The sequence below is a fragment of the Lissotriton helveticus genome, chromosome 4_1 (assembly GCF_964261635.1).
Source record: "Lissotriton helveticus chromosome 4_1, aLisHel1.1, whole genome shotgun sequence".
Lineage (NCBI taxonomy): Eukaryota > Metazoa > Chordata > Amphibia > Caudata > Salamandridae > Lissotriton > Lissotriton helveticus.
This window is the reverse complement of record NC_136063.1, coordinates 634,858,315-634,876,126: the sequence shown is the minus strand read 5'-3', so window position 1 is coordinate 634,876,126 and position 17,812 is coordinate 634,858,315.

Here is a 17,812-nt window from a genome sequence, read left to right as displayed (position 1 = left end):
CAGGATTTTCCTTAGGACCTTCAGGAGTCCATAGCATTTTCCCGCAACCTTACCCACATGATTGGTATAGGCTAGGTTGGAGTCCAGAAGAAAGCCAAGATTCTTAACTGTGTCTACTGGGACCGGGACAGAGCCCAGTTCAGTGGGCCACCAGGCAGAGGTCCAGATGGAAGGACATGGACCAACAACAAGAACTTCCGTCTTGTTACCATTAAGGCGGAGACAGTTCTGTTTCATCCATCCATCAAGTGCCACAAGGCAAGCCGAGAAATTCTCAGCATCCACAACTGGATCACGGGACAAATTGATCACCAGTTGTGTATCATCTGCATAGGAGACTATTGCCACACCATATGACTCCACCAGTTTGGCAAGGGGTTCCATGTAAAGATTGAATAATGTAGGGCTCAGAATAGAGCCCTGTGGAACCCCTTGCCTGAGACACCTTACACTGGATTTGTATGGTGGGCAATGCACTTGAAATCTCCTGTTCTTAAGAAAGGATACCAGCCACTCATAAGCAGGACCAGTTATTCCCTTTTCACTCAGTCGGTCCAGTAGTACGGGATGCGATACGGTGTCAAACGCCGCACTTAAGTCCAATAGGACCAGTGCGGCCGTGTGACCTTCGTCCGCCGTGCTCCGCAGCAATTCTGTTGATAGGAGGAGGGCGGTCTCAGTCGAGTGTTTAGCTCTGAAACCCGATTGAGACGTGTGCAGGAGCAAGTTTTCCTCCATGAAGCTTACCAACTGTCGGTTAGCCAGTTTTTCTACTACCTTCGCACAGTAGGGGAGAAGGGAGATTGGTCGTAGGTTGTCTAGTTGCACTATGCTTATGTGGGCTTTCTTTTTTATTGGGACGACTTGGGCCAGTTTCCAGCTATCCGGAACTAGACATTCTTCAAAGGAAAGCGAGGCCATATTGCCTATATGCCTCGCCACCCGGGGGAGATGACTACGAAGAATTCTCGCAGGTACCACATCTAGGGGAGAGCCCGAGTGAATGTCCATTAGGGTATTGATAAGCTCCTCAGTTTGGGGAACCACAAATTTCCTAAGTTCTTTCCTGTCCTTATTACCGGAGTTAGGGTCGGGCAAATTCGTCGCATCTGAATTAGCCTGAAACGAAGCATAGATCTTTTCTACTTTCCCTATAAAGAAGTCTGCGATCTCATTGCATGACTGAGTCGAGAGTGGGACTTCCCCAGAACTCGCGGGAGGGGCGGAGAGTTCCTTCAGGATCATAAAGAGCTCTTTCGTTGTATTCTCAGCATGGTCTATCCTGTTGTTATAATACTCTCTTTTAGATTTCCTGATCTGACTATGGTAGACTCTAAGTTCGCTCTTGTAGGCTTCACGTAATGAGGGGGCGTAAACCACTCTCCATCTACGCTCCCAGGTTTTACATTTGGTTTTTGCGGCGCGTAGCTCATCAGTGAACCACGGAGCAGATTTCAAGCTTCGTGCCATGGGTTTGTGCGTCCACGGGGCTACATTGTCCAGCGCACCTTGAACCCATTCTTCATACATCCTGTGCGCCTCCACCAGATTGTCGCTAAGCTTTGGGGGGTCCTGTTCTAGGGCTTGACTGAAGGCATCGTGACTGAATTTCCTCCAGTCCCTTCGTGTAATGGCGGGAAGTTTCTGTAAAGGCCCCCTGTTAGGCAGTTTCCTGAGTTGAAATGGTATCAGATGATGATCTGACCATAGAATCTTAGTCGGAGCAGAGACACATATACCGTCCCAGTTAATAAAAATTGGGTCTAGTAGATGTCCTGCTTGATGGGTGGCTCTATTGTCAGCTAAATTGAACATAAGAGCTCTAAGTTCATTGATTAAGGAAATAGCCTCACTGCAGTGGACATCCTCCAAATGCACGTTGAGGTCTCCTACAATCAAGAACCTATTATGGCGTAGAGCAGATTGCGTTAGAACATCCAGGAGGCTTTCAATGAACGCAGTTGCCACCCCCGGAGGGCGATATATAAGATAGCCCTTAATAGTACAGTTAGGGCTGACCATGATAGAAAAGAGTCCTGCTTCACATTTCTTGATGGGAGTTGGTTCCAGAGAGACTAGTAGGTCACTTTTGTGAATGATAGCAATCCCCCCCCCCCTCTTTGTTCCCCTCTATTGATGTGACGAATGTCAAAACCGGGCGGAAGGGCCTCTACGATGTCAGGGGTGGATTGTTCATCCAGCCATGTCTCGGTCAGAAAGAGCAAGTCGGGTTTATCATCAATCAATAGGTCATAGATATTAAGGCTATGACGTTTCATTGATCGGCAGTTCAATAATAAGGCAGATAGTTCCTTATCTTCTTTCCCCGTCTCTTGGTCTCTGCGGATAGTATGGCCGCAGCCCATACATTTCAGGGGCCATTGTCCCACCTGCAGCTTATGATAGCATTCCGGCGGTAGCCTCCTGCGCAGCTGAAGTAATGCCTGCCTCGTATATGTTACAATCCCACGTTGGTCTGAGATGGTTTGACCAGGGGGACGGGGCCTGGGCCGAGGATGGTCGCGGACGGGCGCAGACGGGCTTGCCCTAGGCGCGCCTTCGGCGCGCAAACGGCGCTCCCGCTGCGCTCGTCCGCTGCGCTTGCGTGGCAGGCACATTTGGAAAGAGGGTGGGCGTGGCCAGAGAGATGGGCGTGGCCTCGCAAGCAGCGGTGGCGAACCTTTAACTGACTATCCCGCGATGCAGCGCTAGCTCCGCTGCTCGTGGGGCGTCCTGGTAGGCTGTAGGTGGTGTCAGCCTCAGGGGAGAATTAAGCAAGTTTTCCAACACAATATAAGCATAAAATACAATTTTAAAAAACGAGTGCAATCTAGCCTCCGGCTTCCGCCTCAGAGGTGTAGGAGGTAATCACCCGCGCTTTCAGTCGGCGCTTAGATATAGGCGGGGAAATGGGCGTGGCCAGAGAGATGGGCGTGGCCTCGCAAGCAGCGGTGGCGGCCCTTTAACTGACTATCCCGCGATGCAGCGCTAGCTCCGCTGCTCGTGGGGCGTCCTGGTAGGCTGTAGGTGGTGTCAGCCTCAGGGGAGAATTAAGCAAGTTTTCCAACACAATATAAGCATAAAATACAATTTTAAAAAACGAGTGCAATCTAGCCTCCGGCTTCCGCCTCAGAGGTGTAGGAGGTAATCACCCGCGCTTTCAGTCGGCGCTTAGATATAGGCGGGGGAGTGGGCGTGGCTAGAGAGATGGGCGTGGCCTCGCAAGCAGCGGTGGCGGCCCTTTAGCTGACTATCCCGCGATGCAGCGTTAGCTCCGCTGCTCGTGGGGCGTCCTGGTAGGCTGTAGGTGGTGTCAGCCTCAGGGGAGGATTAAGCAAGTTTTCAAACACAGTGTAAGCATAAAATACAATTTTAAAAAACGAGTGCAATCTAGCCTCCGGCTTCCGCCTCAGAGGTGTAGGAGGTAATCACCCGCGCTTTCAGTCGGCGCTTAGATATAGGCGGGGAAATGGGTGTGGCCAGAGAGATGGGCGTGGCCTCGCAAGCAGCGGTGGCGGCCCTTTAACTGACTATCCCGCGATGCAGCGCTAGCTCCGCTGCTCGTGGGCCGTCCTGGTAGGCTGTAGGTGGTGTCAGCCTCAGGGGAGAATTAAGCACGTTTTCCAACACAATATAAGCATAAAATACAATTTTAAAAAACGTTTCTTTTTCTGTTAAAAAGATCACATTTGGGTCATGTTCTTTGAGAAAATTAAACATATCCCAATGACGAATCACTAATGAACGACAGTTTAGACTATAAAGCTTGACGTCGTTAGAGCTGAAAACCTAAACAGGATTGACCTGATTTTTTTTTTTTATTTGTTTCTTATAAAGCGCTAACAATAATCCAGAATAGGATATCACGGCGCTGTAGAAATTATTGTGCGTGGTGGGTAGACATAAATCGTGTTTGATTAGTCTGGTTTAGGAAAGAGGAAGGTTTTCAGATGTTTCCTAAAAGACAAGTGGCAGTCCGTGAGTCGAAGGGCCACGGGGAGTTCATTCCACTTAGTTGCGGCTATATGAGAGAAGGCTCGCTCTCCCATCCTGGCTCTCTTCACCCGAGTGGTTCTTGCTCTTGCCATGAGTTCTGAGCGAAGGTTTCTAGTTGGAGTGTAGAACTGGATCCTGTTGCGAAGAATAAGTGGGCCATTGTTATGCAATGCTCTGTGCGCAATACACATCGTTTTGAAGGTTGCTCTTTGCTTCATTGGTAACCAGTGAAGCTGACGCAGGCAGCTCTTGGCTGAGTCAAACTTTCTTTTCATACACACGGCCTTAGCTGCTGCGTTCTGCACCATTTGAAGTTTAGTGAAGAGGTCATCTGCCATGCCTATGAACAGGGAGTTTCCGTAGTCCAGCCTGCTCATCAGCAGAGTCTGAACCAGGATCTTTCTACACTCTATGGGAATCCAGGGGAAGACTCTTCTGAGCATCTTTAGCACAGCAAAGCCTTTGCCGCATATAGTGGATACATGGGATTTCATAGATAGGGAGGTGTCCAGCATTACTCCTAAGTTTTTTGCTGCTAGTGTCGGCGTTGGTGGAGTACCCAGGGATTCTGGCCACCAGCTGTCGTTCCACAGTTGGATGTGTCCCCCAAACAGCATTATTTCCGATTTATCTGCATTTAATTTGAGACAGTGGTTGTGCATCCAATTGGACAGTTCTGAGAGACAATTTAAGAGCCTGTCCCTGGGGTTGTTTCTTTCATCCAGGATTACAGTTAGTTGGGTGTCGTATGCGTAGGAACAGATTTCGACACCCCACTTTCTGCCTATTGCTGCCAGAGAGGACACAAAAACGTTGAACAATGTTGGGCTTAGTGAGGCCCCCTGTGGGACCCCATATTTGATGTTCCGGCGCAGGGATGAAAAATTGCCCATGTGCACTGATTGCGTTCTCTCCGATAGGAAGGATTGCAACCACCCCAATGCTCTGTCCCTGATACCTTTAGCTGCCAAAGTTCTTAATAGCAGGTTGTGTGGTACGGTATCAAACGCCACTGAGAGATCTAGTAATATCAAGGCGACTGTTTTCCCCTGATCCACGTGCATTCTGATGTCGTCCAGCACGGAAAGGAGTGTGGTTTCCGTGCTGTTGTTGACCCTGAATCCCGTTTGTGAGATGTCTAGTAAGTTGTTTGTTTCAAGAAAGCTGGTCAACTGCCTATTCACCAGCTTTTCTAGCACTTTGGATAAGTAGGGTAGCTGAGATATAGGTCTGAAGTTGGCTGGGTTATTGATGTCTAAACCTGCTTTTTTCAGCAAGGGGGTGACTATGGCATTTTTCCAGCTGATTGGGAATTCCGCAGCCTCCAATGAATGGTTCAGTAATTGAGTCACTGCTGGGCAAATTATTGGAGTAAGTTCCGAAAAGATATGGTGGGGACAGGGGTCCAGAGGGGAGCCTGATTTAATTTCTAGCATAACTCTGCCCACTTCCTCTTCCGAGAATGGGCCAAAACTAGAACAACCGTCCTGAAGGAGGGGTGGTTCATCGTCCTCTAGGCCATCCGCTTTGAGGCTGGAAGATGACGAGCCATCTGATTGGGGAGTGGAAAATGACGAGTAAATCAAGTCTATTTTCTCACAGAAAAAGTCGTTCATTTTATCACAGCCAGCTTGTGAAGGGGTCGGATTTGATGAGAGGCTGGTAGGACTGCATAGTTCATTGACTATTTTAAAAAGTTCTTTAGACAAATCTTTATTGTCTGTTATTCTGCGAGAGAAATAGTCCTTCTTCGCTTCACTAATAGCTTTTATATATTGTGCATGGTCTTTCTTATACGCCAGTCTCGTCTCTTGCGTTTTTATTAGTCTCCATTTATGTTCGAGCAGTGTACATTTTCTTTTAGCTGCCTTTAGTTCTGGCCCATACCAGTTCTCTGAGATGGAACGCCTGGGTTTGGTATTGGGGCGAAGCACTGAGCAATGTTCAAGTGCTTTTGTGATATGGTTCTGAAGCATATCTGTTACTTCATTAGTGCTTGTATTTTCTGCATAGGAGTAGGTGAAGTGTTGCTGAAAAGTCTCTACGCTAAACTTTGAACAGCTCCTCCTTTGAGTCGCTGCTGGGTATGAGTGTCTGGTATTTTTAACCGGTAGGCGGATATTGAACTCGATCATGGAGTGATCTGTCCATGCCAATGGCTTTATCCCTTTGATGAGAATAGGATTTATATTGGAAAACATCAAGTCTAGAATATGTCCAGCTTTGTGTGTTGGTTGGTCGATTCTCTGGGACAATTGTAGAATTTCCATATTCTCTACTAACTGTTTGGCATGGGGTTTTTTGCTGTCGTCATAGTGAATATTAAAGTCCCCTAAGAGCAGTGCATTTTTGTAATGAAGGCAGACTGGCATAACTTGCGCTAGAAGCTGGGCGTTGAAGTCGGACGTGCAGCCTGGTGGATTATAGATAATAACACCACCGAATAGAATTTTGGTGTTAGTGGACACTGAGAATGCCATGGCTTCATGGCTGCTAGCCTGAATAATTGTCTCTTGTCTGCAATTGCGGGAGTCTTTGAACAGCAGTGCTACCCCACCTCCCTTTTTTTTCTCCCTGTTCAGGTTGAGAATTTTATAGTCAGCTGGGAGGGCCGTAACAATATCTGGGGTGCTGTGATTATCAAGCCATGTCTCCGTGATAAAGGCTAGGTCTGGTTTCTCAGCGTTCAGAATATCCCAGATTTCAATTGCATGTCTAGGGAGGGATCTTGCGTTGAGATAGATACACCTCAGTGCCATCCCAGGGGTGATGGACTTGGTGGGGTAGTGCCAGGGATCGCTCTCCCATTTACAGTTCTGACAGCCAACTGGCCCCATTGTATTCAGGGGTTCCAGTTGTGCACATAACGCTCGGTGTGATGTGCCTAAGATATTGAGTTTTCTGAGCTCACTACTTGAATAAGTAGTGACATTTGTTGTCAGAGATGTTAGTTGGCTCGTCAATTGGGCAGGGGTTGTGGCCCCTGGTCCCGGCCTGTCGCGGACAGGCGCAGACGGGCTTGCCTTTGGTGCGCCTTCAACGTGCTGACGGCGCGCCCGCTGCGCCCGTCCGCTGCGCCTCCTGGGTAAGTGTGTCATTTTATGCAGGTGAGGGCGGGAGGGGCAAAGCACTAGACTGCTTGCCCTGCTCCTGCTCCTCACCCAAAATGGCGGTGCCCCAAGCAGCACCTACTCGGCTGTGATGGGGCAATTTGGCAATGGAATCCGGGCAGAAATGGGTCCTTTATTAGGGGAGAGTACCTCGCTACAGCCCTGCGGTATTAGGCAGTGTCCTGACAGAAACTCGATCGGGTGAGCGAAGTTCCGCTAAAATATTTTAAAGTGCAAATGCAAGTTTAAAAACAATTGTGTCTTATTTAAAAATCAATCGGCAGTCAAAATCCGAGTCCCGGCTTCCGCCTCAGGACTACAGTCACACACCACGCACACTAGTATTCAGTGAGGGTATGGATTGGAGGGCTTTTATGCTCGTGAGGGCGGGAGGGGCAAAGCACTAGACTGCTTGCCCTGCTCCTGCTCCTCACCCAAAATCGCGGTGCCCCAAGCAGCACCTACTCGGCTGTGATGGGGAGATTTGGCAATGGAATCCGGGTAGAAATGGGTCCTTTATGAAGGGAGAGTACCTCGCTACAGCCCTGTGGTATTAGGCAGTGTCCTGACAGAAACTCGATCGGGTGAGCGAAGTTCCGCTAAAATATTTTAAAGTGCAAATGCAAGTTTAAAAACAATTGTGTCTTATTTAAAAATCAATCGGCAGTCAAAATCCGAGTCCCGGCTTCCGCCTCAGGACTACAGTCACACACCACGCACACTAGTATTCCTGATAATGCAAGTGTTGATGGACTGATAGGGGTATAAACTCTTGCTGCAAGAAGGTAGTTATGAATCTCAATGGAGGCAATTCCTTTCTGTTGAAACTAGCTCTAAGTCAGAAAAGGGGGGACAGGCACCTGTGGTAAAAGGTCGCAGGGCGAGCAGTTGCATAGCAGAGTAAGTGATCCTACCTGCAGACACAGGCAGCATTAATGTCCTCTGGACCCGATCGGACATGGATGTGTGTGGACGGGCTTCGGAACGCCATTGATGTGCCTACTACGCACATCCGATGTATGTCCGCGTCACGGCTGTGTTTAAATATGCAGGCCTGGAGCGGGTGACGAGAGCTGCTGCAAGCTAGAGCTCTAACCGCACTTAGCAATGGCAAAACTAATGGCTACCGAAAGTTATTTTCCCCAACTATATCCCCAACAAGAAGTATAGGTAACAACTTTAAGTTTAAATTCAGCAATTTTGTGTGACACAGTTAAATAACACAAGAAAAATATTAACAATGCAAAATTTAAAAGAGAAGGCTTGAGAGACCCAAATGTTGGGAGGCGAACCGGTCAGACCATGCCATGGCCACATTTAAATATGCAGGGCTGGAGCAGGTTATGGGAGCTGCTGCATGCTAGAGTGCTAATAGCGCTTAGCAATGGCAAAACTAATGGCTACTGAAAGGTATTTCCCCCAACTATATTCCCAATAAGAAGTATAGTAAACAGTTTTTAATTCAAATTCAGCAGTTTGTGTGATACAGTTACATAACATAAGGTGCAAATTAAAAATAGTAACAACGCAAGATTTAAAAAAGAGGGCTCTTAAGACGTAAATGTGAGGGAAGCCGGTCTGACTGTGCCACAGCCGCGTTTAAATGTGGTGGACTGGAGCAGGTGATGAGAGCTAATGCATGCTAGAGCGCTAACCACACTTAGAAACGACAAAACTAATGGCCACTGAAAGCTATTTCACCCAACCATATTCCCAACAAGAACTAGAGGTAAATTCTTTCAGTTCAAATTCAGCAGTGTTGTGTGAAACAGTTACAAAACAAAAGAAGGCTCAGGAGACCTAAATGTTGTGCAGAGAGCCACATAATCATAGTGAGTAAAGCACCATAGCAAGCAGGAGTGCATGTTAAAATCACCAGCTATAAATTACAAACCTATTTCCAGAAATAGAATTGGGCAAGTTATCAAAAAATGTTTGAGGACCTGGGCTTGACCTGATAATCCAGACAGAGAAAAAGTGTTGAAAAAGTTCACTATAAGCAAACTAGGGGATTTAGGAAAAGTCAGTTTGATGGCAGCCAAGTTTGGTGAGTTGAAATGGAGTTAAGTGGCTTTACAACCCAAATTTAGAGACCAAAATAAAGAAACCACCTCTGGCCCTCCTTTGAGATAAAGGGGTAGATCGAACAGAAAAGGAAAGAAAACCATTAAGATGAAAATTGGACACAGTGTCCCAGTTTGCTGTAGGCACATAATATTACATATCAACAGTAATTCAAGAACAACCTTGTTATCCAATGTGTTAGGAAGACCAGAAATGTTCCAGCTAAGAATAGTACGGGTCTCAGAAAACCCCTGACACTGCTGCATATCATCTCTGCAGGAGGTTGAACTCATAGCCTGGATAGTAGGCCCTCAGTCATTGTCATATAAAGAACTCAAAAGAGCAAATCTGTTGGAAGAAGAAATACTACCTTCCATCATAGGCCTAACAGTGGGGACAGAAGTAACAGTGGTAAACCTAGAGGAAGTGCTGAAATGCCTGCAAAAGACTCAATGTCAGGAGATAGGTGAGTTAACAAAAAGCCAGATATGTAAGAAGTATCAGGATTAACTACAATACAATCACCATCTAAAGACTTAGGTTGAGGAACTACCCATGGGGCCCTCTTGCCATAATACTATTCTTAAACAGATGTATATTGCACCCCAAAATCAGTGGACCACCTTGCTCTCTAATTGATCGAAACTTTCCGAAACATTTAGAGCCAAAGAAGGAACTTTTGCTAAGATTATGACGTAGGGTGTAGCTACCGGGTGGGAGGAAGTTGGGGGGAACTAGACTGTGGGGGTAGCACTAGATGTCGAGAAGTGAGGTGTATCACAGCTGTGAGGCTTAATTGGACCAAAGCTGGAAACTTTAGATAGAACCAAACCAGACTGCTCACATGGAAATAACGAATGAGAGCTAGCCAACACTGGGTTGTGACCCATTGTTCTGCAGTGCTAATTAAAATATGAGAATTGACAGCGTACACAATGAGGAAGAGGGACAGTCAGCAGCAAACGAGGCGGCAATATCGGGGGTGACCGGGGCAGTGTCTATGCCAGCCACAAACTGGGTGGATGCTTGAGCTCCTAGACCAAGTTCAACCTCCACTGCACTTATTTCGTCAGATATAGCCCCCACGGTGAGGTGAGAAGCATTATAATGTTTGCCCCATTACGTGAGCGTTTAACTTACCCAGCAACTAAGTTAAGTTTCTGCTTACTCATGTTAAAGGGGCCAGTGGAAGGAAATGAAAGGGAACAGAAGAGCGCAAGGCTATGGAAAGAGCCCGGTCAGGTCTCAGTCGGCCGCGGACGGGCTCAGTCAGGCCCGCTCTTAGCCTGCTCTTGGCCTTGCAGGAAGAATGTCAGGCTTAAATTCCCCCCACTGGTGCAAATTTGGTGGCCGCTTCCAAACACTCCAGGGCTTTGTGGACCTTCGAGTCCTACTCAGGCCTCCTTCTGGTTAGCGCGCCCTTCTCAGTAACTGCTTGAAAAGATGCCTTACTATTGTTTTCGCGCAAGTGAAATCCAATAACTGAGAAAGTTTATAGTGGCATATTGCAGGCTTTTACTCCAAACTCAAAAGGTAGGTGTAACAGTAAAGATGCCTGGTGTTTTATCCAATTTTCTCAAAATTGCCAGTGGCTATAACAAATTTGCCCTGTCTGCCCTGAGCACACAACAGTGAATCTCAGTTGAAAGTTTCAAAATACAGGCTTCATCACAGTTACAGTACTTTTTCCACACATGGTTCTGTATCTCCTCTCCCCACAATTGCTGTAATTTGATCAAATACTTAAAATGCTTACGCGATGATTCCATCCAAACTCGAAACCTGGGGGCATATTATCAAGAACAGCCTTAAAATTATGGCTGCTTTAGCGGCAGGAAACTGCTGCTAAAGCGGCTATAATGGGCTTGATAATACACCCTTGTGAATTCCCAAAGAAGCCCAGGTTCTGGTGTGAACCTGGGCTTCTATGGGAATTCACAAGGGCACAATATCAAGCCCATTATGGCCACTTTAGCGCCAGTTTCCTGCAGCTAAAGTGGCGATAATTTTAACGCCGTTCTTGATAATATGGCCCCATAGTCCTTTCAGCTTTTATAGCTCCTTTTCAGCCTCCTACCAACAAATGGCTACGCCAGCCAGTCCAGTTGGTCAAAGCTGCACTACACCTTAATGCCCAAAACTGCTGCTTCTTTCTGAGTCACCCTCCAGATGAGAATAGCCGAATACCAGTGCCCTGCTCCCCTTGACTGCTGCCTTCAAGACCTTGAATAATCTCCAAATATGTACACTACTGCACATAGTGTTCTGTGAAGGCCTTCTCTTTCATTGCCATTTAGCATGGTAGAGCCCTCCGAGGCTGTCGGAAGGAGGGGCCTCCAAAACAAGGAAGGGCATATCCTACAAACAGGTTTGGGAACATGCCTAATACCATGGAATGCTGCATGGCGGAATGGGAATTTTAGTAATCCTGAATTTATCATTTAATAAATAGATTGTTCATAATGTTTCTTGTGACATGGCCCACTTCCACATCATACTTAGCAGATTTCATAATATATCAAAGTAAAGCTATTTGTGGGTCAAGAGGATGCCTGAGTGGCTGCCGGATTATTGAAATGAATGTTGGTTGAAAGCCTCTAAATCTTGCATTAGTTTATTTATCCTCTCATAGGTAGGTGGGCAGTTACAGATTATTTAAAAGAGGATAATTATGTTCCCCTGAAAAAATGTGTCATTATTAAATGTAATTTTGCTCCAGGCAGAGATTAATTTAGTTATTCTCAACTGTGATTCTGACTCATATCTTATTTGGTCCAGTGGTTTTCATGCTAATGTTCAAAACAAACATGATTCAAAGCTCCAAGTAACTTCCAATGACTTGAGATGTTGGTATTCTTTATGCAATATTACAAAAAGACAGGGCAATCAAGAAGCGTAATACTTATTCATTCTATTGAATAACTTAATTTTCGACTAATAAATGGTTATATTTTTCCATAAAAGTTTGCACTTTGTACCTTGGGAGAAGTAAATCTCTTTTATAGCAGGAAAACATTTTACAACTTTTGTATCATTCTACTGGTGAAGAGACAGAATATCGAGTACAAAATATTGAGTTGCACAAATATCGAGCTGCAAATATCGTGTGCCAGAAATATCGACAACAAGAATATCGAGGACAAGCATATCGCATTAAGGTAAGTAATATTGATTCTAAAAATATCGAAGTGTTTTATATCGTTTGCATAAATATAGTTGTTAAAAATATTGTTTTTTATTGTTGTTAGGTATTTAAGTATATAGTTTATATGTATGTGATGTATGTTTTTGCGTATAAGAATTGTTTGTATTTTTAATATATATGTTAAATATTTACTAGTTATAAAAAAAATTATTTACATTTTGCCCTTTTAGTTCTGTAGCGGGTTGTGGACTTATAGGGGAATAGGGTGGGAAGTAATTTAATTATATTACATGTTTTTTTTTTTTTTTATTTGTATTTTGCACTTTAGGTTCTGTATGGGATGTTTTCAATTTGTAAAATATGAAGTGCCAGGGCTCTGACCAGGAGGCCACTGCAGCTTGAACCACCCATCACCATTGTCATTGCTGCCAGAACAACTACTAACAATCTCTCTGACATGTAAATGTGACAGTTTATTCCAGGTCCCCAAAGCTAAAGGAATGACTGGGGGGGGTGCAGGTATTAGCAATTTTGTATGTATATTGTTTTCCTAAACAACTGTTATGCTGCCCATCTCTACATTACATGAGCAGCGCCCCCTTGTGGTAGACTGCCCTAAGTGTGGTGTTGTCAATTAGGTGCCGAGCACCGCAAACCAATGAAATGCCGGTGCTCAGCACAGGAATGCACCAACTCAAATTAAGCACTGGTGGGTTTGTAGGGGAAAAGGGTGGAAAGTAATTTAATTATATTAAATGTATTGATTCATTTTTATGTATTAATATTTCTTTAATTGTGTAAAGTAGTGTATTATTAATTAATTAATAATTGGTTGTTAATTAATTTTACTTAATTAACTGATAATTAATTATGGAACTTGTGTAAATAATTTTAGGTGTGTGTTGTGGTGTTTATAGGTATAAAGGGTGGGAAGCTTGGGAAGTAATTTACTTTTAATTTATTAAATATGAATTGGTTGTTAATTAATTTTAGTTAATTGTGTTTTGAGGTGTTTATAGGTGTAAAGGGTCGGTGGTAAGTTCTTTTTGATTGATGAATTAATTATTGGTTGTAAATTAATCAATTTGTAATTAATTTTGGTAATTGTGTAATTCATTTTAGGTGTATGTTGTGGTGTTTATAAGTGTATAGGGTGGGAAGGAATTTGTGTGTAATGAATTAATATTTAGTTGTTAATTAATGTTAATTAATAGATAACTATTTTGGGTAATTTAACAAAAAGTATTATATTTATTTTTAAAGGGGGTAAAGAGTGGGTATTAAATACATTTGAATTATTGAATTATTAGTTGTTATTAGTATGTGTTTTTAATGTTATAATACATTTTAATTGTGCTTTATTATTTTATAGTTTAATTTAGGTTTGTGTTGTGGAAATTATAGTGTTAAAGTGTGTGTAGTAAACTAATGTTTATCGTTTGTTTATTACTAGTATTTTTTAAATTGATTATTAATTATGTTAAATATGTAAATAAATTGAAGTATTTTGTTATTGGTGTGGTGTTATAGGTTAGGAAATAAAATAAATACATTTATTTTGGATTTAAATGTTTTGTTTGTAAATATTTTCTAGTGTAAAAATAAATATTTGTTTGTAAATGTATTTATTATTTTATTATATATAATATTTGTACATTTTTGTTATATGCAAATATTATCATGTTATGTGTTCTTTTTTATAAGTTTAATACATTTTATTATAATTTTTTTAATATTGTTTATTAATTTTTTAAGTGTTTTCGTTTGAATAGTATTTTTTTCCTTCGGTATCCAACACTTTCCCAACTGTTGCATTCACTGGAGTGGGAATAGTAATTTTTACCCCTCTGCTATCTGGCACTTTCCCTATTGTTGCACTCATTGGAGTAGGAATAGTAATTTTCACCCCTCCGCTATCCAACATTTTCCATACTGTTGCATTCACTGGAGTGGGAATAGTATTTTTCTCCCCTTCGCTATCCAACACTTTCCCTACTGTTGCACTCACTGGAGTTGGATTAGTAAATGTAATTATTCTGCTATCCAACACTTTTCATACTGTTGCATTGACTGTATTGTGCAAATTAAGTTGAAATCTTTTTTCACAGTTCTATGTAGATTTTTTATATTTTAAATTATTTATATAAATATTGTGTTTTTATATAATTTTAAAGTTTTAAAATAAATTAGAGATAATAGTTTATTAAATATTTTAAAGTTTATATATATATGTTTAAATTATAAGTGTGTGTGTATTTTGATTTAATTAAGTTTATTTGTAATGAATATTAAATGTATTTTATTTTGCTAAAATGAATATTAAAATTTAATATATATTATTTTATTTTATATATATATATATTTTACAATCAATATTTTTTACATCTATATTTTTAACATCGATATTCTATCACTGAACCATTCTACTTGAGGTTCTAAAATCATTACTTGTCTTCAGTTTCGATAACTCGGCAAACCTAGACTCCTTTCAAGCAATTAGGCATTTTTTAGATCCATTTGTAAAAGAAGAAAAGCTGATCCATAGAATGCCTAATGTTTTCTCTTCCAAGTTTAAATCACTGACTCTAAATTGCTCGCTGTCCATGAAGTGACTTAGAGCAGTCAATGACAACTTCCCACCATTATTATTATTAGAGTCTTATATTGCGCTCAGCTACCCACAGGGGGTTTCCTGGTGCTTTAGCAGCAGGTTAGGTCTGACAAGGCCCCACTGACTCCAGTTCTTCAAATGTTATGGGGAAGATGGTCAAAGAAATGCAACTCTACTCAGCGGTTCAGGTAAGGCATCCCACTGCTTGGAACCCTGATATGAGAAAGACCGGACTCCTGTGTATGCCCATCTAACTCTAGGAACTGTGCACAAGTAGAGATCACTTAAGCACAAGGGACGAGTCGGCAGATATGAACTCATCAGTTATTGAATGTATCATGGACCAACACCTGACCTTGCCCTGTGAACATAGCACAAAGCTTTAAATTGAGTCTGTAGAGCAGCCTAACAGCTGAGTTCTGGACTACTTGCAACCATCTGGTGAAGTCTTTATCTGCCCCAGATAGACGACATTACCGTAGTCAACCCTGAACAGAATAAGTGCCTGGATAACCGCCCTTTGTGCTGGGAATTGAAGTAACCAAATGCTTTTCCTCAGCAATGTGTGAACTCTGAAACAGGTTGTGGCCACCTTCATGGAAAGCAGAAAACAAAGGTACTTTACCTTGGGGGCTGAATCTGGAAGAGCAAGTGCCGTGGACCACAAAGCGAGGGTTCCTTTCCCAGCACCAATTCCTCGGTCTTGTCTCAGTTGAATTTGAGCGAGTTGGCAAACAGAAAAATATTGAATGTTTCTAGAATAACTTATCATGCAAACAATATTAAGGGGTTAAGTTTCTTTTTTATCTAACTTTTTCTTGCATGCCGTAATAAGAAGATTTCAGGCATTTAATAGTAAAGTTTTAAATATTTTCTGTCGATGGCCATAAAGGCCTAGACAACGGTTGTTAAAAATACCATCATTTATTAAAACAGGCAGGTTGTGAAGGCAAATTAGAGTTTATAATGGATGGCCTGATCTTCAGTATTCATACAAAGGTTGGATACTTGTAAAAATAGTAATGGAACAAATAGGTGTTGAAGCATGCCATGAAAAGCGGGTGACAGCATTGCTTCCAAAAGAATGGGATCACATTAGAAGATTTAATTTTTTCGATGGTTTCATCAATATTTGAGTATGTGATATTATTTAATAATCATCTTGCTTGGGTTACTATGTATGCCGTCAAAAATGGTCTGTGATCAGTTTGTCATATGTCATACTAAGATTTCATAATAGTTGTGATGACATGATTTACAACTATTAAGTAAAGTTTATATGCAAACCCAAGTGACAATGATCTGCAAAATTGCAAATGCAAAAGTCAAAATATTTAAAGTTAGGTGCTCAACCATCTAGGTAACGTCACCTCAACGACCCAAGTAGATCAATGCAAAATTGCGAATATGGAGGAATCACTCCCAGAAATATGTTTTTTCAGCCATAATGTCTTCTGTAGTATTAATTTAACCTGATTCCACAAATGCATAGTGCAAGGATTAGACTATACTCTTTTCTTCTTGTGAAAGATAAAATGTTGTGTTGAAGATAAACACAATTGAAAATTGTTGTCTGCACAGCCTACTAATTGGAACTTCAACAGGTTTGAAAAATACACATTTACAAAAACGTATTTTTACACATAGATATTAACATAATTTTATAACTCAAGCTTTTTTACATTCCATATTCACATTAAGAAACCCCCAAATTATTGTTGACTTGTATGAACATTGCAGGATACGGTAAGCTGCCTCTACCTAATTTTTCTAGTTCTCTATACCATACATGTAACTGATAAAATGAATATGTATTATAATGTCACCTATAATTCCACATTTATTATCTGCACAGTATCATCTGTAAACCTACTCAGCACTTATCATTGTTTAATTAAACTTAAACATTTCTTTAAAAACCTATAACATACTGTAGTATTCATAGATTCCATCATTAGCATATTAAGCTATGATCAATAACCATTTTATAGTATTATTCATTTATTAACAAAATAGCCTTGTATAACACATAGGGCCATATTTCGGTAAAACGGTGTTTGCAATTCTCAAATTGCGATTTTTAGGGAATCGCAATTAGAGAATCGCAAAATGCAATGTAGGTAGGATTTGCAAAATATTTTGCGAATCCTACATAGTCCTTATTTGTGAATCGCAAATTGAGATTCTCAAATAAGGAATACCTTCCCATTCATTCCTATGGGATAGAAGGCCAATAGGAATGAATGGGAAGACATTCTCAATTTGCAAATTCCCAATTATAGAATCGCAAATTGAGAATGCAATTTCAAGATTGCAAGGGTGTCAATAGGACACCCTGTTGCACCCCTGAAATAAGCACTTGTGCACATGTGGCTCACATACATGCGCTAAGGGCATGTATGTGTGCCACACTTTGAAAAATACAAAAAAGTGCATTTTTCAAAGAAATGGCAAATTACCACCAACCTGAAGTTGGATGGTAATTTGCGATTCTTCATGTCAAAATCGCACAACTTGGGTGCTTCCTACATGGCATTTAAGGAATCACAATTTGAGATTCCTTAAATGCATTCGCAAAATAGGGAATCGCAAACTTTGCGATTCCTTATTTTGCGAGTGGGTTTTTATCTGCTACATAGCACACTGCCAAAATTGCGATCGCAAACGCTGACATTTGCGATCGCAATTTGGCGTCCTACATATGGCCCATGGTCAATTATGAATTCTAATCTCGCTTGCTTGACAAGAAGAAATTATTTCAAACCAAAGATTTAAATAGATTTGTATGCCATTCTCAAAATTGGCTATGTGCTTTGTTGGACTGCCATAGTGTTTCGAACTTGTCTGATACAGAAAAAAGACATATTACTAGGCCAGAGTTGTATA